At 38.4% G+C, this 21,970-nt stretch overlaps 1 protein-coding gene across 9 annotated transcripts in view; it reads right to left on the minus strand.

Annotated features, from left to right (window-relative positions):
- The window catches only part of ST7 (suppression of tumorigenicity 7), a 333,226-nt gene that overhangs the window by 240,974 nt on the left and 70,282 nt on the right, over positions 1-21,970 (minus strand). The window contains exon 1 of one of the 9 annotated variants that reach the window (XM_081147747.1): positions 18,629-18,697. The exons of the other annotated variants lie outside the window; for them this stretch is intronic. The gene's annotated coding sequence lies outside the window, so the exon portion shown is untranslated. Of the gene's footprint in view, positions 1-18,628; positions 18,698-21,970 lie in introns of those variants that run through there. 9 annotated transcript variants of the gene reach the window in all.

Raw genomic sequence — 21,970 nt, forward strand, 5'->3', positions numbered from 1 at the left:
AAAAAATATCTGCAAATTTTTATGGGAAATAACTGCTCTTCCGCAAAAAAAAAAAAAATTTTTAATGTGTTATTGATTTCCCTGTCTTATCTAGATAGATAATCTGACTAAAAAATGATCATTTTCAAATAGCAGACGTGCTTCCAACCACCCACTCACACAATTTAGTCAATATTCCTGATACACTTGACATCCACTTGCAAATACAGCAATAAAGAATTTAAAAATAAAAACTTATGAAAAATGAGCTTGCTTTTCAATGGCAGCTTATGTAAATCCTAGAATCTGTGGCCCACACATAAGAAATAGATATTATCCTAAGTAAAAGGAGTCACGGGCACTGCCTCAAATCAACTAGGGTCTGAAAAATCGTACCACAATGATAGGATTACTGTAATTTCCAGACTCTACAGATGGTAACAGGGACTTGAAAAAGAATCAGAAGAGATCTTAGTTTATAATCCTCTTATTTTATAGCACAAATTGTTGGTCCCAACAAGTTAAATAACAGGCCCAAATTCATACACTTACTAGTCACAAAACCCATGTCTCTTGATTCTTTCCCCTATATCACTTTCTTTTTGCAAAAGTACCCTGTTAAGATGTAAAATAAATCTCAATAAATAAAGTCTTTGTACTACATTCAAATTGATAATTTAGTATGAGTTTGAAATAATATAGTAACTAGCTTATGTTACAGGTGTTCAGCTGGGCTATATAGGCATTTGAAGCCAACTCACTAAAGCATAAACATGTTAGTACATAACTCAATCAAGTAATCTCCTATGAGAAGCCCTAACTCAGATATTGTGAACAAATATCTCACAACTCTCAAAGGATTAGTCATTAATTTTTAAAAATTCATTTCAAATTAACACTATGGAAACAGTATCAGTTACATCTAAAACATAATGTTGAGCACCGAATTAAAAAAAAAAAAAAGGTATGAGAAACAGTCCCTGGCCTAACAAATTTTAAATTCCAGTTTTAATTTTATCCTGAGCCAGCAATCATTCATAGACACCGGCAAAAGAAAAGCACATTCACAAAAACATATTAAGAAAAAATATACATATGGAAAACATGAAACTAGACCACAAACTTACACCATACACAAGAATAAACACAAAATGGATAAAAGACTTAAATGTAAGTTGCAAAAACATAAAAAAACCTAGAAAAAAACATAGGCAGTAAAATCTCAGACATCTCTTGCAGCAATATTTTTGCTGATATATGTCCTAGGGCAAGGGAAACAAAGGAAAAAATAAACAAATGCACTCCAACCAACTAAAAATCTTCTGCACAGCAAAAGAAACCATCAACAAAATTAAAAAGGGAACCCACTGTATGGGAGAACATATTTGCCAATGATACATCTGATGAGGGGCTAATTTCCAAAACATATAAAGAACTCATACCACTCAACACCAGAAAGAAACAATCCAATTAAAAAATGGGCAAAGAGACTAGCTGGCATGGCTAAGTGGTTGAGCATCAACCTATGAACCAGGAGGTCACAATTCGATTCCCGTCCAGGGCACATGCCCGGGTTACAGGCTCCATCTCCGGTAGGGGGCATGCAGGAGGTAGCCAATCGATGTTTCTCTTTCATCACTGATGTTTTTCTCTCTCTCCCTCTCCCTTCCTCTCTTTGAAATCAATAAAAACATTTTTTTTTTAAATGGGCAAAGGACCTGAATAGACGCCTCTCCAAAGAGGATATACAGATGGCCAAGAGACACATAAAAAAATGTTCAACATCAGTAGTCATCAGTGATGCAAATAAAAACTACAATGAGATATCACCTCACACCTAACAGAATGGCTACCATCAATAAATCAACAAACAATAAGTGCCGGCAAGTACATGGAGAAAAGGGAACCCTAGTGTACTGTTGCTGGGAATGCAGACAGGTGCAGCAACTGTGGAAAGCAGTATAGAGTTTCCTCAAAAAATTCAAAATGGAACTGCCTTTTGACTCAGCAGTCCCACTTCTGGAAATATATTCTAAAAATCCCAAAACACCAATTTGAAAGAATATATGCACCCCTATGTTCATAGCAGCGTTATTTACAATAGCTAAGATCAGGAAACAGCCCAAGTGCCCATCAGTAGATGAGTGAATAAAAAAAGCTGTGATACATTTACACAATGGAATACTAAGTGGCTGAAGGACCTCTTACTTTTTGAAACAGGATGGATGGACCTGAAGATTATTATGCTAAGTAAAATAATCTAGTCAGAGAAAGAAAGATTCCATATGATCTTACTTATATGTGGAATCTAATCTAAAACAAACTGACTGACAAAATAGAACCAGAGGCAAGGATACATGGAACAGACTGACAGCTGTCAGAGGGGAAGGAGGTGGGGAGGGAATGGATGAAAGAAGGGGAAGAGATTAAGCAAAGAACATTTATGCACTGAAACTCATACAATGTTATCTGTCAATTATATATGAGATAAATTAGATACTGAAATACAAGCTCTACCCATGTTTACAAAAAGCTTTAAAGTGGCCACGATTTATATTTTAAATAGTCTACTTTCAAATCATTGGAGAAAATAACCTCAATGCTAAACAACAAGAAAATGATTAAATGTTGCATGCCATGGAATAGAACATAGCTATTTAAAATGTCATTTGAACAACAGCTAATAAGATATAGAAAACAGTCAAAACAGAATGTTAGGGGAGAAGATGACAACACAACAGGTGGAAGTTATACTCACCTCCTCTCAGGCCTGAACTGGAATTACAACTAAATTGTAGACCAATCAACAACCTGAATAACCAAGTAAAGACCAGCAGAACAGAAGTCTTATAACCAATGATTTAGAGAAGAATGCACATCGTGACTGGTAGGAAAGGCTGAGACACAAAAAGGATTGGCACTGTATCTATGTGTGGCAGCTGAGAATCTAGAGGGATATCTCAGCTACAAAGGTCCGCCATAAGGAACATGAGGTCTCAACCCCATGCCATACTCCCCAGCCCAGAGTAACAGAGTTTGGAATAGGCACCCACATACAATCAGTGGTAATTCTATCCACCAGGGAGAGATGGGAGTCTGCTAGAAACCCAGGCACCCTCTTAAAGAGTTAATGCACAAAATCTCATTCGCAGCCACACACCCTGGGCTCCAGCAGAGGGAGGGCAGTTTGGAGCAGACTAGACTCAGGTGAGGACAGACTGGGTTGTGTGGCTCCGCGGAGAGAGCTGAAGAAAAAGCCACCAGAGTCCCTAGGCTGAGTCCCCCTCCCAGGCTGCACAGAGATGCCATCTTTCCTGGGTCAAGTACTCCCCTCCAAAACTGCACTGGTCTGGGGAAACGGCACAAGCTGCACCCTCCAAGCTCCTGTCACCTGCCCTGCTCAGGTGTGTGGATGAGTCTATTGTTTGAATCTGCGGTACAGACTTTCTCAAAGGAATCTTGAGAGCGATCTCAGAATCAAAAACAAAGCTGTGTGGCTCTGGGACGGAGGCCATTTCCCCCACTCCCACAGTGCTCCAGAGCAGCAGCATCACCTGCGGCACAACATCTGCCCCTCCCATGCCCAGCAGGCCCAAAGTAGCTGCTCCTTGCTCCAGAGCATCAGTAAAGCTGTGCCCATCAGAGCAGCTGCCTGAACACCCACATGCCCAGGCCACCGAAGAAGCTACACCCTGTCCTCTGCAGCCCAGAGAGGCTGTGTGCACTGCCAAAGCATTAGAGAAGCTATGCCCCATCCCCTATGGCTAGAGTAACTACACCTACACCTGGAGTACCTGAGAAGCTGTGTCCCACCCCACCACAGGCCAGAGTAGCATCACAATGCCCCTCCCTCAGGAGAGATCTACTACCCCCAAAAGGAAAAAAACACTATATCCTCCCTCCTGACTCCTAGTGGTCCTGCCCTGCTGAGTTTACACTTGGCAATACTGTCAATGAACTGTGGCCAGACTGGTCCACCCCACCATGCAAAAGATTCTAGGAGGTATGGGCAGACTCTGGGAAAAAACTGAATTGTGTAGGTCTTAGGCGAGGCCATTTTTTAACTCCCATGCCAGACCAGTGGCACCTTTCCTGTGCAAAACCCTTCCTTCACATGGCCAAATCTTGGTCTGTTTGGATGTGATGAATACTGATGGCCTCACTCTAATGACTCCCCAAGTCTGTGCTCCACCACAAAGATTCACGGGCACTTGGCAGTTAATCTTGGTGTACCCTGAGACTGCTGCTAAGTAGCCTAAAATCCAGGACTAGCACCGAGTTTGAATCTGTGTCATTCTGGTGAACACCACCACCTGGTGACTCACTGAAAGCCTCCCTCATCCAACTCACATACCACCAGAGGCTCTTTCAGTTACTGAGCCTAACAAGCAGCTAACAGGTGAGAACGGCTCTCAGAGAGCTCTGGGCCTTTTGCTGACCTGCCTCTGGGCTTGGTGCCAGTGCAAGCTAGCCTTGCAGTGCAAATAGGCTCCTCCCATGCACACTCAGGCCCAGCAAAGGCAGCCACAAACTGTGGATCACTTTATATCTCCAAACAGGTAGCCCAGGGCTGGTCACAGGCAGTGCCTGATACCAACAGGCACTGCATTCCCTTCCCAAGTAGCACCAAAACCAACACCCTCAGAGGTTCACACCCTATCAGAGCACAGCTGAATTGGCTCCACAAGCAGCACACACAAAGGGAGACCTCAGCAGACAGAAGACCCCTGGGGCAAATTCAGCCTAGTAGAGTCAGCCCCCCAATAGCAGCTGATACACTGTGCTCGGCGTAATCCTCGCAGCAAGCAGAGGGACAACCCAACCCATGGAAGGAGCCAACAGCAATCAAGACTCAATTACAACTGGACAACTAACATAACACACACAAGAGACATTTCTGGAACACCCACCTCAAGTGAGCAATGAGACAGCGCCACTGAGTCCCACAAAACACTAATAAAGTCACCATACGGAAACAAAGAGAGGCAGACAAAATGGGGAGACAAAAAACATGCCTCAAACGAAAGAACAGGAGAAATCCCCAGAAAAAAATGAATGAAATGGAGGCAAACAAGCTAACAGAGTTCAAAACAATGGTTATAAGAATGCTTAAATAAGGTATTAAGAACTTCAAAAAAAGATAACTAGCATAAAAAAGGATATAGAAACCATAAAAAAGTCAGAAATAAAGAATAGAGTATCTGAAATGAAGAATACACTAGAAGGAATAAACAGCAGGCTACTTGAAGCAGAGAATCAAAAGAGCAATTTGGAAAACAAGGTAGCAGAAAACACACAATCAGAGGAGCAAAAAAGAAAAATTTAAAGAATGAGAATAGTTTAAGAGACCTCTAGGACAACAATAAATGTAACAACATCCACATCATAGGTGTAGCAGAAGAAGAGAGAAAGCAAGCATTCAAGAACCCGTTCAAAGAAATAATGGCTGGAAACTTCCCTAGCCTGGTGGGAAAAAAGACACACAGGTCCAGGAGGTGTAGGGTCCCAAACAAGATGAACCAAAAAAGGCCAATACCAAGGCGCATCATAACTAAAATGCAAAAGGTTAAACACAAAGACAGAAACTTAAAAGCAGCAAAAGAAAGAGAGTTACCTACAAGGAAGCTCCCATAAGACTGTCAGCTGATTTCTCAACAGCAACACTTGAGGCCACAAAAACAAGTGGCAATAATATTCAAAGTGATGAAAAGCAAAGACCTACAACCAAGACTACTCCACCAAGCAAGGCTATCATTTCGAATTGAAGGACAGATAAAGAGCTTCCCACATAAGGAAAAGCTAAAGAAGTTCATCACAACCAAACCAATATTACAAGAAATGTTAAGTAATCTTCCTTAAGAAAAAGGAGGAAAAAAGAGAAACACAGATATAAAGAATGAAATGTCAATAAATATGTACCTGTCAATAATCACTTTAAATGAAAACTGATTAAATGCTCCAATCAAAAGATGCAGGGTAGCTGAATGAATAAGAAAACAAAAATATATATACTGTGTACAAGAAACACATCTCACAACAAAAGATACACACAGACTGAAAGTAAAGAGGTGGGAAAAGATTTCAAGCAAATAAAAACAAAAAGTTGGCACAGCAATATTATATCAGTTGGAATAGATTTTAAAACAAAGGCTACAGAAATATATAAAGAAGGACATTCTATAATGATAAAGGGATCAATCCAACAAGCTGATATATTCCTTGTGAACAGTTATGCACCCAACATAGGAGAACCTATAGAAATGTAAAATAAATATTGAATGACAAAAAGGGAAAGACAAACCATAATACAGTCATAGTAGAGGATTTTAACACTCCATTGAAATCAATGGATAGATCTTTCAGACAAAAGATCAACATGGAAACAGCAGCCTTAAATGATACACTAGACCAGATAGATTTAATTGATACTTTCAGAGCACTTCACTCTAAAGCAGAAGAATATACATTCTTTTCAACTGCACATGGAACACTGTCTAAGATAAAGCACATGTTAAACACATGAAACAAGCCCCAATAAATTTAAGAAGACTGACATCATATCAAGCATCTTCTCTGACCACAACGGTATGAAACAAGAAATCAATTCCAAGAAAAAACTGAGGGGGAAAAAAGATGTTACTAAACAATAAATGGGTTAACAATAAAATAAAGGAAAATATCAAAAGAAACCTTGAGACAAATGACAATAATCACAAATCCAAAATCTATGGGACACAGCAAAAGCAGTCCTAAGAGAGAAATTCATAGCAATACAGGCCTACCTCAAGAAGCAAAAAAAGTATATGGCCAATAGATATATGAAAAGATGCTCAAGTCACTAATCATCATAGAAATATAAATTAAAACCACAATGAGATATTGCCTCACAGCTATCAGAATGGCTATCATCAATAAATCCACAAAAGAGAAGTGTTAGTGAAGATGGAAGATACAAAACTGCATATAAAGTGAAGCATTACACTAATTAGATTTTTTATAAGATAAAGAAAATATTACTTTCATTATTGGAATTACAAGTGATTGTCTAACTCTCTGCACTTTCCAAATTATCTACAATGAAGGTATTTTATAACAAGAAAAGTGACTTACTATTTTAAAAAATAAGAATGAAGTTAACTGGCCAATGATTTTGAAAATATTGGATAAAAGTGGACAGAAATACTGCCCATAGCAAAGAAGCCAAGTTGCAGTGGTTACCTCTGCGGAGAGGAGCTGGAGGGAATGGAGTATGAGGAAGATTTCTTTTTCACCACTGACCCTCACACTGCATTTTGTACAGTGTATTACTGCTTATCAAAAAATGAATATAATAAAAATAAAACTCTTCCCTCTTCCGAATTGCAAAGCAAAAAAAAAAAAAAAGAATAAGGATAATTACTTTTCTAAAAAAAACTGCTGATATCAGATGGAAGGTTGCAAAACTATACCTCCAAAAGCCTTTCTGGTGGTATATGTAGAATAAAACAAACAAACAACAGCTGAAAGCAAAACATACCAATCAACCTGTTTAGTTTCCTATAAATAGAGTGCAGGTACCTTTATAGTTAAATTACACACCTACAAAAAGAAGAGTGACCCTGGGTAAAATTTAATTATGGCCCTTTAAATTTCACCATACTAATAAGTGACAGCATTTTTTGTGTTTAAATCTTCCGTTTCTTATCTGCCCTGTGAAATATTCTGGGAAGCCAGATCAGAATCACAAGGCCTTGAACACTAATGCTTTTCCTTGAGAACACTGTACAAATTATTGATGAAGCACTATGTTCAAAGAGTCTACAATAGATAAAAAGCTTTTGTTTTGGTAAAAAGCAAGAGAATGGGAATAAAAACGTGGGCTGCTAGACTCTACCAAGGGTTGCCAATCTTCATATCTCCTTTGGCCTTTGTTGTGTGTCCTCTATTTCCCTCAGATAATTTCCTATTTGCTTAACAGCAGACCCATCCATTCAGTTCCTCAAGCTAGAAACTCGGGAATCCTCCTTGATTTCTCCATTTTCCTCATGTCCCACACCCAATCCAAGAGTCCCACTAGTTCTACCATCCAAATACATCCTGAACATCTCTCAACCAACAGCTCCCCTGATCCATGCCATCATCACCGCTTATCTTACACAACAGCCTCCTAATTGGTCTCCCCCTTCCACGCCAGCTCCGGGTTGCAGCCATACTGGCCTCTTACTGGATCTGGCAAGGCCCATCAGAGCCTTTGCATAGGCTGAGCCCCTCCCTGCCTAAAATGCTCTTCACAAGGCTAACTGCCTGGAATCCTGTACCTTAGCTTTCAAGTCTTCAGGAAAGCTTTCTCTGACCATCTTATCTGTTATAAAAGTCCAATGTTCATTATCCTCGACGTCTGCACCATTTGGTAAATAATGATGTGTGCTTTATCCATTAAACTATAAACTCCATGAGGGCAGGGACCATTTTCATCTTGTTCACTATTGGATTGCTAGTAGCTACATAAAATGTTTTAATTAAATGAAGAATATTTTGCTGCATCTGAAATTTGTGCTATTTCTACAAGTGTATAAAAGCTCTAGCGGGACAAAGAAAATAAATCCCTGACTTCCAAGCTCATTGCTTAAGTCATTCTTTACTTCTGTATTTGTTTCTCAGCATGCGCTCTCAGGCCAATTTCAAGAATAAACATTTGGCACAGAGACTTATAACCACAAAAAACATCCCCAGCCTCAAAACACCTGTTATTAAACTGGCTAACCTACCCTCAGATATCACAAACTTCATATAACATCTATTTAATCCAAATACTTTAATATTGCCAACCTAGGAAGTTTTCTGACAATGCACAGAGAATATAACATGCCAGACACTAAATCAATGTAAAATCATTGCAGCTGGCATGCACATTTGCATGGTTTTATAATTTTCATAGAGGACTCTAAACATAATTCTACCATATGGACACCAAATTACAGGGCCTGTCACACAGATTATGGGCAAGTTTCAGTTCTTGCAATCAAATGCTTTACTTGGTAAATGGTCTCCTTAACCATCTCATAAACAACACTAAGACTGTCATATGCCTATAATTAAATTGGTCTGATGAAACACACAACTCTCAGGTTCCAACTGCTTCCCCTATAATAATGACCATTTCTAAACCTTCTTTATTTAAGTGTTTCAAAAATTCAACTTATCACTTCAAATGAGGGCTCTATGTACACACACGCACACAAAGATGAGAGTCAGAAATAATTCTAAAGGATGAACCCACAACTTAACATAAAAAACAAATGGCTTGCTTTTTTTTATGACCAATGGACTTAGTTTAGTATTTTGCAATATTTAAATATAATTTAAATCTAAGACCTTTTAATAAAAATATTAACTCCTCCAGAAAGCTTTGTTATAATTATATTTATTTATTTAGAGCTTAATCTGTGGCAGTCTCTTTATATTCATCGTCATTAAATCCTCCAATCAACACTTAGGTAGGCACCAATATTACTTCCCCATTTCGCAGATCAGGAAGTTCAGAGAGATAAGTAATTTGGGAATGTTAAGCCTCAAGTAAGAGGCAAGACTGGGTGCTGAGCTCATTGATTAAGTCCATGCAATAACTACTCTATAGCAACGAATACATGAATGAATGTTTCAGCCATAGAACATTTCTGAGGTGTCTTCTAGACTTCTCAGATTATAACTGTCATTCTTCTATTTTTAAATTCAAAGCCCCTAATTGTTTCCAATTATAGTTCATATCTTTATTAAGTGACTGAATAAAAACATTTACTTAGTATATGGTAAATTCTAGGCCCTGTTCTAGGTATTGGTAAAACGAAGAAGAGAAGAAAGCTCCATTCCTGGGGGACTAACTAGAACACAGTGGAAAGGATAGGTAATTCCCACCTGATATGTGGCATTCTGGGGAGCAGTGTGCAGTGACCAACTGTCTCCCCAAAAAAAGCCAAAAAAGGCTTCATGGAGGAAGTAAACATGAGCTGGGATTCTAAGAACCAGCGGACATTCCCAGACAGGAAGGGGAAGAAAAAGCATTTGCAGAGGTGTGAAATTACCAGCATAAGGCCAATTAGGTAAAAAGCAAGACTTTAAAGAGAAGCTGAAGTTGGCAGTGCCCCAGAAGAAAGAGAAAAACTAAGGCTCACCAGACAGGCTGAATGTAGACTGAAAGGGTCTTGGGTGTCATGCTTAGCAAATGGGGCTCACCCCACAGGTGATGGGGGGCTATTAGGGAGGCAATGTTCAGAGTAAGAAAAGGACAGACAACCACACATGGCATTGCTTCTTCATGTCACTTACAGGGTTTTTAGTAGGATGGATAACATCCCTGAACCACAGTTTCCTATGAAACACACATAACATACCTCATGGAGTTGTTGTAAGGTGTAAATAAATACATTCTATCTATATGAAACATCTGATACAAAGCAACTGTTGAACACATGCTAGTTCCTTTTACCACTAGGAGTTGCAGACTTCTCCTGAAATTGACTTTCCCTTTAAACTAAAAAGGTAAAATTCCTAAAAGAGAGGAATCAATTAAAAGCTTGAAAACCAGGGATGGCCCCTGTATTCCTCACTCTCAGCGGAGTGTGATACATGTTTGTGAATAAATTTATTCATCCCACAGATTTCACTGATCACCAACAATTTGCCAGGCCTTGATGTAATTGCTAGGCATTACAAAACAAACCAAGAAACCAACAACAACAAAACCCCTGCCTTTATGGATCTTTCAGTTGGAGGTGAAAGAGCCAAGGGTGGAGAGATAGACAATATGCATTAATAAATAAATTATTTAATCTATTAGAAAGTAATAAGTGGAATGGAGGAAATTTAAACAGGGTAAAGGGAGATGGGGGGGTGCCAGCAAGTGGAGTGGTCATGGTCAAGCCTCACTGAGAAGGTACCATTTGCTCAAAGACTTGAAGGAAATGAGGGAGTGAATATTATAGATTCTAGAGGAAGAGCATTCCAGAAAGAAGGAACATTTTGTGTAAACACCCTAAGGCAACTGTGTATCTGGTATGTCAAAGGAATAGCAAGAAGGCCTATGTGGCTAGAGTGGGTCAGCAGGAGGGAACGTAACAGAATATAAGTCTGAGAGGTAACAGGGCCAGATCCTATAGGGATTTCGCTCTGAAGGGGAAGAAAAGCTGTTGAAAGATTTGAGGAGAAGGATGAGAGAAATCTGAAAAGGGTCTCTCTAGCTGATGTGTTTAGACTAGACTCATTAGGAAGCAAAAGTGAAAGCAAGGTCACCATTCAGGAGACTTTTACAGTAATCCAGGTGGAAAATGGCATCTTGAACCAAGGAGATAATAGTTAACATAGTTTGAAAGCAATGCCAACAAGACTTCCTGACAGTGCATGTGCAGTCATCAATGACTTCAAGGAATTTGTGCGCTGGGCAACTGGAAGGATGGAACAGTCACAAACTGAAAAGGAAATGAATGGGTGTAGTAGGTCAAGGAAGGACTTAGAAATCAGGAGTTTGGGGCTATATTGAGTTTCATGTATTTATAAGCCATCCGAATGGAGATGCTGAGTAGGCCATTGGATTACAGGTCTAGTCTAGAGAGGTCCATACTAGGGTTAGAGGTCTAGAGACATAAATTTGGGAGATGTCTACATATAAATGGTATTTAGAGATGTAAGAAATAGACAAATAAACAAACATTAATTTTAAAGTCATAAAGTTCTGAGTTTGACTCTTGGCTCAGACACTGTGGACCTAAGACAAGCTTCTTTAATACTCTTCTGAATTCATTTCCTCTTGGTCAGTGACAAATTCTCAAACAGTATTGGGTGTAACAGGTTTTTAAGCAAATGAGTGATGTTATCCAATTTGTTTTGTTAGAAAGATAAGGTTCCTCACCTGGCCCGCGTGGCTCAGTGGTTGAGCGTTGACCTATGAACCAGGAGGGCAAGGTTCCATTCCCAGTCAGGGCACATGCCTGGATTGTGGGCTCGATCCCCAGTAGGGGCGTGCAGGAGGCAGACGATCAATGACTCATCATTGATATTTCTCTCTCTCTCTCCCTCTCCCTTCCTCTCTGAAATCAATAAAGACATATTTTTTTTAAAAAAAAGAAAGATAAGGTTCTTCTTTCCCTTTCTCCCACCCCCCTCATGCCTGCTTATCCCTCCCCCTAAAAAGAAAGGGCACAGGTTCAATTCCCAGTCAGGGCACATACCCAGGTTGCGGGTTCGATCCCTGGTCAGGGCGCATGTGGGAGGCAACCAGTCATTGTTTCTGTCTCACATCTATGTTTCTCTCTCTCCCTCTACCTCTAAAATAAATTTTAAAAAATATTAATAGCACTAATGATAAAATCTGAAGAACTGAAATAACACTTAAGGAATATTCTGAGGGACTTCATTGTATAGCAATATTTATGTATTATGATGTACACAGAAACTTCCTCGTCTTGGGAAGCAGGTCAGGCTCCCTCTAGACTCCACTCATGACAAGTCTTCATTGGCTAAAGGCAATTAAATACAGGAAACTCCCTGGCCTCCTCTGAGAGGTCCGGTTGATTGCGGAATACAAAGTAGTTACCACAGAAGTAATATATGTTGAATCAAGAAAATATTTCCTGACCTAAAAATTTAATATGTCTCAAGCACATGACTTCTTCATGTAGAATGGAGTGTTGTTAGGCCACAATGGAAAAATTGAAAAGGAATAGTCTCAAACACCCCAGCAATGCATATCAATGCTTGCTTCATCAGTCACCATTTTTACTAACACTAATTTCAAACAACTAGAAGACTATAAAGCATAAATAATTAATCTTTATTCCTCTGAGAGGAAGCTCCAGTCAAAATAAAAAAGTACTAAAACTGATGTAATCAGACATGAGAAAGTAGAGCTAGATAAAGCAAGGTCTTCCAAAGATTAATATTAGTAGCATGTGATTTGTGATGCTTTAATAACTCATTCTTGACTGTCTAATTCTTTACGGACTACTATGATAATTCTAAAACAAAAAGGTAAACTGTTTTGTGTGTTGCAATGACAGTGCAAAACATTACTTATCCCACCCCTAAACAGTTATACTGAAAATGTCAAAAGTAGAAAAAAATTAACTCAAATAATTCATGAAAAAATATATACTGAGTGGTACCATTCTGCTAAAATATATTATATATTTAACATGAAGACCCTATAGATTATGCCAAATCTCATATTTAATTGCATGATTTTTTCCTTGAAAAGAGAAAAAAATTCATTAGCAGACCAGAGATTCAAAAATAAAGAAGAAAAGTACAAAAGTCCTAGAAGGAAATATGGGAGGTTTTAATAATTTCTTTTGATCTTGGAAAAGGGAAGGCCTTTGTAGGAAAGACATAAAACAAAAGACAAACAAAAAATTATAAATCTAAATACATAAATGTTAAAAATGTCTACATGAGAGAAGAATGCCATAAAGACAGAAGACAAATGACAAAATGAAAAAAATTATTTGCAAAATATATGGCAAAGATTAATCTTAAAATAAAATAAGCAATTATACATCAATATAAAGCAATTTTTTTACATATTGGACAATGTTCAACCTCATTCATAATGAAAGGAACACAGTTAAATGAAATATTATTTTCACCCATTAGATTGACAAAGATTTATAGTAATAATAATAGTAAAATTATCATGCTTCCTATATACTATTACCCTTCTTTTATAGATAAGAAAACTATGTAATCTTCCTAATATCACAAAGCTAGGAAGTGGTAGAGTTGTCATTTTTTTTAAAGTTTGTTCACTCACAGCATTAGTAAAAGTGAAGTGAGCAGGTACTTTCATACTTTATTGCTGATAAAGTCTTACAGAAGACTCTTGGAGGAACATGTCCATGGCCCCTGAAAGTACTACATAATATTTCTTGATCATGAAACCAACATCTTATCTGTCCTTGAAAAATTAAGATATGTCACAGTCTTGTGCACCTTATAGAGACAGCCTACACATTTCCAAAACAGAAGAACTACATGCAGGAATCATGTGCACTATAGAAATACGGTGTTTCTATGTCCATCAGTATCCCAAATAAGGAAAAAGACAAGGTTGGATGTCACACGGCCTCCCCTCCCCTATTAGAGCTGCATTATCATCCCACAGGAACTATGCTGTAGGACATGGGCACTCCAACTGCTGTTCTCCTCTCAACACTGCCAAAGTAAGCACACTGGCTCTAAGACCCAGATCATACTGGCAATCAGAAAACAATGTTTGGCATTGTATTTAATAAGAAATAAAGGGAATGATACACTCTCTGATCTCTGTCTCTTAGTGTCTTGTACATTCCACTTGATTCTGACTAACAATCAATGTACAATTTAGCTCAGAAGGAGGCTATAAAACAGAGTGTACCTTGGATGTCCTCTTTGGAGAGTAATCCGGTAATAACCATCAAATTTTTAAATTAATGAACATCCACCCACACAACTTCTAGGAATTTATGATGCAAATATACTTGTCACAAAGACTTGTTCCATCGACTGAATGTCTGTGTCCCCACAAAATTCATGTTGAATCCTAACCCCCAAGATGATAGTATTTGAAGGTGAGGCCTTTTGGAAGTGACTAGGTCAAAAGGGACGAGCCCTCATGAATGGGATTAGTGCCTTTATAAAAGAGACCCCAGAGAGTTCCCTTGCATTTCTCCCATGTGGGGACAGAGTAAGAAGTCAAGAGTCTATGAACTAGGAAATGGACCCTAACCAGAACCCACGCATGCTAATACCTTGATCTTGGATCTTTATATCCCAGCCTCCAAAACTGTCAGAAATAAATTTCTAATGTTTATAAGCTACTCAGTCTATAATATTTGGTTATAGCAGTCTGAATGAACTAAGACAACTTGTAATAGCCAAAACTGAAAACAACCTAATACTCCATCAATAGAGGACTATTTAAATAAATTATAGTAGTCATATAAAGGAATACTATAGAGCTGTTTTTTCAAAAGAGTGGCTCAATTGGTTGAGCATCATCCTGTGCACCAAAAGGTTGCTGGTTCGATTCCCAGTCAGGGCACATACCCAGGTTGTGGGTTTGATCCCTGGTTGGGGCACCTACAGGAGGCAATCAATTGATGTTTCTCTCTCACTTTGATGTTTCTCTCGCTCTTTTCTTCTCTCTCTCTCACTCACTTTCTCACCCTCTCTCTACCTCTCTCCCCCTTCTTCTTTCTAAAATCAATTTTAAAAGATATCAATCTAATTGATACTCTCTACGTCTCTTTTCAAGATTTGATTTAAAAGGCAAAAAAACTTCAAAGAATATAAAAATTTGGGATAAAAAGCTCCCATTTATGTAAAATAAAAGGAGGAAAACTATACATGCATTTATTATGCAAGAATATTTCTGGTAGTTTACATATGGCCTCTGCAATGCCAATGATTATGCCAAGTGTAGTGGCAACAATTACGCCAATTGTAGTGCCAAGGGTCATGGCCAGGGAGGTTCACTATAGACCCGGACTGTTGAAGAAAAGCCATGGAGCAGAAGGAGGATGAGATATTTCCTTTTATCTGGCTGTGGCAGGCCAAACGTACACAAGAGATAAATCCACACTCTTCCTCCTACTGGTAGCCAGCGGGGCATAAATGGGGGACATACCACAACCCAGGGGAACAATCTGCCCAGGGGGAACAAACTGCACCTCTGAAAGTCCTGGGCCAGTCTTACAGGACCCAAGATAACAGTGGCTTTCAGCCAACAATTGGTCAGACATTAGTCAATTAACACAGCATCTGTTATGGCTATGCTATATCATGTTTACATAACTGGGGCCTTCTCCTGAAGAAGGTAGTGAGAAAGCCTAAGTGTTTTCACTTTCCCTATAGCCACTCATGTTCCTTGGCTCATGGCACTTTCTCCATCTTAAAAGCCAGCAACAGAAGGCTGAATTCTTGTCACATCATATTACTTTAGCTAATTCTTCTGCATCCCTCTTCTACACTTAAAGAGCCTGTCATTGCATTGGGCCTACCTAGATAATTCAGGATAATCTCTATATTTTAAAGTCAGCTCATTATCAACATTAATTCTATCTATTACCCTAATTTCCCAGTGCCATTTGATGTAGCATATCCACAGTTTCCAGAGATTAGGACATGGATATCTTTGGAAGCCATTATTCTGCTTACCGCGGACATGCGCATGTAATTTAGGGAAAAGGAGTTCTTTATTTTTAAGTGAAAAATACACTTTACTAAAATCACCTATGCAGCTATTTTAGAAAAAAAATAGAACATATGCATGCAGATAGATGGGGCATTTATGTATAAGAAAAGTGATCTTTTTAAAAGAAGATATATATGAATATACAGTAATAATGCAATGAGAAATAACATATGGAAAAGGGACATTCCAGTTATCACTAAGCATTAATCAAATACTCCCAGAACCTACTGCTTTGTGACCTTCATTCTTTGCTAATATTAACTCTTTAAAAGTATCCATATCACTATCTTACAACTCTGGCTAATTTAGTATCTGCGACATGAATCCTTGGCCCATAAACATTTCTTGGTTTCACTGGAGAAACAAAGCAGAACATTCCAGCTTGCTCACCTAATAAAATTATACTCTCGGTGTAGAACAAAATTAACATGCAGTAAAAATTCAATCCTGCATTTCAAGATGACAGATTTCTAAATCCTTTCTATGGAAATCAGCTAACACACTTGCATACACAACACCTAGGCTTTCTTGCTCATGCACAGAGCCCTCACACAACAAGGCAAGATATACAGCCCCTAAAGATTGTTTCCCAAAGAAATCCGTGAACATTCCAAAAAGCTTTATTGACTGAAGGTAACTAATTCAATCCAAAGAAAAGGGAAGGGATAAGTAGATAGTGGAGGGAGGAGGGAAGAAGAGAGGCAAAAAAAAAAAGAAAGGTTTGATGGTGTGTGTGTGTGTGTGTGTGTGTGTGTGTGTGTAATTCCATAAATTAAGTCATATAAAATGAAACTAGAGAAAAATATTCCTCAAGACACTATATTAATTCAGAGTTAATTTTAGATCCTTTTGGCAAGTAAGGAAAAAGCAAGCTGTTACCTACAAAGGGGTTCCCATAAGGCAGTCAGCTGATTTCTCGTCAGAAACTCTACAGGCCAGAAGCGAATGGCATGAAGTATTCAAGGCCATGCAAAACAAGGATCTGAAACCAAGACTACTCTATCCAGCAAGGCTATCATTCAAAATAAATGGTGAAATAAAGAGCTTCCCAGACCAAAAAAAACCTAAAGGAATTTATCACCATCCAACCAGCATTGCAAGAAATGTTACAGGGACTGCTATAATAAGAAGTTGAAATAGAACGAGAAACATGGGCATAAAGAAATAAAATGGCAATAGACAAGTACCTATTAATAATAACCTTAAATATAAATGGATTAAAGGCTCTAATCAAAGGACACAGGGTAGATGAATGAATAAGAAAACCTGATCCAAATATATGCTGTCTACAAGAGACCTACTAAGAACAAAAGGTTCACAGACTGGAAAAAAAAAACTTTTGGAGGACTTTAAGGAGAGATCGACAGTATTACAGTCATAGCAGGGGACTTTAACACCCCACTGACTTTACTGGATAGATCTTCTGGACAAAAAACCAACAAGAAAACAGTGACTGTAAATGGCACACTAGATCAGATGGATTTAATTTACATTTACAGAACATTTCACTCCAAAGCTGCAGAATATACATTCTTCTCAAGTGCACATTGGGCATTCTCATAGAAAAACCACAGGTTAAGACATAAAACAAGCCTCTACAAGTTCAGAAAGACTGAAATCATATCAAGCACCTTCTCAGACATTTACACCAAGGAATACTATGCAGCTGTAAAAAAGAAGGATCCCTTACCCTTTGAAAGCATTGGGACCTGGAGAGTATTATGCTGAGCAAAATAAGGCAGTCAGAGAAAGAAAAGTATCACATGATCTTACTCATATGTGGAATCTAATGAACAAAATAAACCAATGAACAAAACAGATCCAGAGACATAGAAGCATGGAGCAGATTGACAAATCTCAGAGGGAAGGCGGAGGGGGGTGGGAGGAAGGTACATTAACATAAGAATTTATATGCATATATGCATAACCCATGGACACAGACAATGGTGTGGTTAAGGCCTGGGGGGAGGGGTACAGGGTGAAAGGGATCAATGGGGGGGGAAAAGGGAACATTTGTAATATTTTCAACAAAAATAAAATTTTTAAAAAAATGCTTCACATATTCCCAGAGCACTCTGATTTTAAGCTTCTAAAAATATGGAATTGAAATGCAAGCTTTTCATGGGTTAGTGGGGAAAAGGTGAGGTTTATAAGAAAACCAGTGTTTGCATTTTTGTTTTAACATTTACTAGTTCTATGACTTAACCAGCATCAGGGTTGCTTTTCTGTCAGAGGAGGTTGTTACGAAAATATGGAGGTCTGAGGAAATATGGAAATTGCTAGACATGGAGGGTAGGGAGTGGGGAAAATGAGTGAAGATGGTCGAAAGATACAAACTTCCAGGTATAAGACAGGTAAACTGGAGAGATGTACAGCATGGAGAGTACAGTTAATAGTTCTGTATTGTGTACTGAGAGTTGCTAAGAGAGCAGATCTTAAAAAACTCACATCAGAAAACCTGTGCGAAGTCCTTCACATCCATAATGCTGTTTAATCTTCAAAACAATCCTCTATGGTCAACAGTGTCATCCTCTACTTACACAGCGAGAGGCAAAGGCTCAGAGAAGTCAAGACACTTTCGGGACCCACTAACTGTCACTATCACTAGTTAAGATCATACAGGTGACTTCTTAGTAGCAGAAGGAAGCCTGTGGTAACTTTCATTTTGAAACCTTCTGTTTCCTAATTCTTTGACCAAGTTTCTCTTCAGCACACAGCCAAGGAGAGGCTTCCTTGTAGCCCCAGGCCAGGTCCTTTCCTTTTGGGCTTGCAGATAAAGGCAGGCCCTTTTCTCTGATCCTCTTTAGGTTCTTGTCTCTGAGTCCACATTCAGGTTGTGTGCTTTCACTCCTGCCTCCTGAATCTCCTCCTCACCCAGCCTTCATGTCTAGGGCTTTTTCCTTTCTCTCCAGAGGTCTATTCAGGATCACCATTACCTTAAAGCATTGTCTAAACAGCACACATGTAATACGAAAATACTTTCTTCTTGTAAACAGAAAATTATGACTCTTCTGTCTAAAGTCATAATTTGTAAATTTGTATTTCCAACCATTTCCGTGGCTTCTCCCCTCTGGATATCTTCAAATTGGACCCTTGGAAAATTGAATTAAATATTCACTTTCTGGCCTCTCAAACTGTGCCCCCCATCTTCTCTTAGCTTTTCCTCCCCCCCACTTTTCCCCGCCTTCTCTTCCTCTCCTTCTACCTTCCCTGTCTTGTCACTTCCTTTGGTTTCACATCATCACCCAAGCCAGAAACATGTGAAACATCCTTTTTTATAACTGAATTTACTGGGGTTATATTGGTTAATAAAATTATATAAGTTTCAGGTGTGAAGCACCCTTAATATCTTTATCTCCTGTCACAGTCCCTGGATGCAATGTCCATTTGTAGTAGCTTCTAAAAGCCCTTTTAAATTACACATATTTTCAAACTGATGAACAGAATAGATTCAAAGACATGGAAGCAGGGATCAGACTGAAAAATCTCAGAGGGATGGAGGAGGGCGGGTGGGTAGAGGGGGAGAGAGTAACCAAAGAATTTATATGCACATATACACAACCCAAGGACATGGACGATGGCGTGAAGGACTGGGGAGGGCGGTGGGATGGGGTAGAATGAGTCAATGGGGAGAAAAAAGGGACATCTGTAATATTTTAAACAAAAATAAAAATTCAAAATAAATAAAAATTAAAAACAATTTTTAAAATTACACATATTTTGCCAAAGAAATGAAACTAGACCACCAACTTACACGATGAACAAAACTAATTCAAAATGAATAAAAGACTTAAATGTAAGACATGAAACCATAAAAATCCTAGAGGAAGACATAGGCAGCAAAATCTCAGACATCTCTCATAGCAATATGTTTGCTGATACACCTCCCAGGGCAAGAGAAACTAAGGAGAAAATAAACAAATGGGACTGCATCAAAATAAAAAGCTTCTGCAAAGACAAACAAACCATCAACAAAACGAAAAGGGAGCCCACTGTATAGGAGAACATATTTGCCAATGACACACAGGATAAGGGGTTAACATCCAAAATATATAAGGAACTCATACAACTTAACAAAAGGAAGACAGACAATCCAACTAAAAAATGGGTAAAGGACCTAAACAGACACTTCTCCAAAGAGGACATACAGATGGCCAAGAGACATATGAAAAAATGCTCAACGTCCCTAATCATCAGAGATGCAAATTAAAACCACAATGAGGTATCACTTCACACCTGTCAGAATGGCTACCATCAACAAATCAACTAACTACAAGTACTGGCAAGGCTGTGGAGAAAAGGGCACCCTAGTACACTGCTGGTGGGAATGCAGACTGGTGCAGCCACTATGGAAAGCAGTACGGAGTTTCGTCAAATGATGAAAAGTGGGCCTGCCATTTGACCCAGTGATCCCACTTCTAGGAATATATCCTAAGGAACCTGAAACACAAATCACAAAGAACTTATGCTCCCCTATTTTCATAGGAGTGCAATTTACAATAGCTAAGATCTGGAAACAGCCCAAGTACCCATCAGTAGGTGAGTGGATAAAAAAGCTGTGGTACATTCACACCCTCGAATACTATGCAACTATAAAAAAGAAGGATCTTTTATACTTTGGCACAGCATGGAGGGAACTAGAAAGTATTATGCTAAGTGAAATAAACCAGTCAGAGAAAGACAAGTACAACATTATTGCACTTATGTGTAGAATATAATAAACAAAATAATCTGATGAACAAAATGGATCCAGAGACATAGAAGCATGGAATAGACTGAGGGATCTTAGAGGGAAGGTGGGTACGGGAGAGTGATGGGCAGAGATTAATCAAAGAACTTATATGTTCATAAGCATAACCCATGGACACAGACATTGGTATGGGGAAGGCCTGGGGGTGGGATGGATGTGGGGTGGAAGGGATCAATGGGAGTAAAAAGGGGACATACGTAATATTTTCAACAATAGAAAAACTTACATAAAAAATTTTTAAAAATACAAGTTATACAGTACTGTCAAAAAAATATATATTACACATATTTTAAACATAAATAAAATGTAAAGAACATGTAATGAATACCCTTGTACATTCCACCTATCACTTCTAAAACCCATATTTTCGTCAGATTTATAAAAAAATATAAAACATTACAAAATTGGAGCCCCAGGGGTTCTTTCCCCATCCTATTCCCCAACATCCTTCTCCAGAGTTCACCATTATCCTTTTCTTTTTGCTATATAATAGCTTTATTGAGATATAATTCATATACCATGTAATTCATTCATTTGGAGTATACAATTCCATAGTGTTTATTTAGTATATTCAAAGAGTTGTGCAACTACAATCATTTTTAGAACATTTTCATCATCCCATGAAGAAACCCAATAGTCTTTATCCTTCACACCCTGGCTCCCTAATCCCCTCCAGCCCTTGGCAACTACAAACTTACTTTCTGTCTCTAGATTTGTTTATTCTGGATACTTCATTTAAATGAAATCATATCATATGTAATTATCCATTTTTATTATTTCCATGCATGGCTTCATATTGTTACTACACATGGTTTCTAAATTCACATAATGACATCATACTGCAATATAGATGGCTTTTAAAAAATTCAACATTATGTTTTGTGCTGTATCAATTTGATATTTGTTTCTAGAATTTTTTTAAAATTTGAGAGAGAGAGAGAAACATAGATTTGTTGTTCCACTTATTTATGTATTCACTGGTTGCTTCTTGTATGTGCCTTAACCAGAGATGGAACCCAAAACCTTGGTGTATTAGGACA

This window comes from Miniopterus schreibersii, assembly GCF_964146895.1.
Source record: "Miniopterus schreibersii genome assembly, chromosome: 9".
Taxonomy (NCBI): Eukaryota; Metazoa; Chordata; class Mammalia; order Chiroptera; family Miniopteridae; genus Miniopterus; species Miniopterus schreibersii.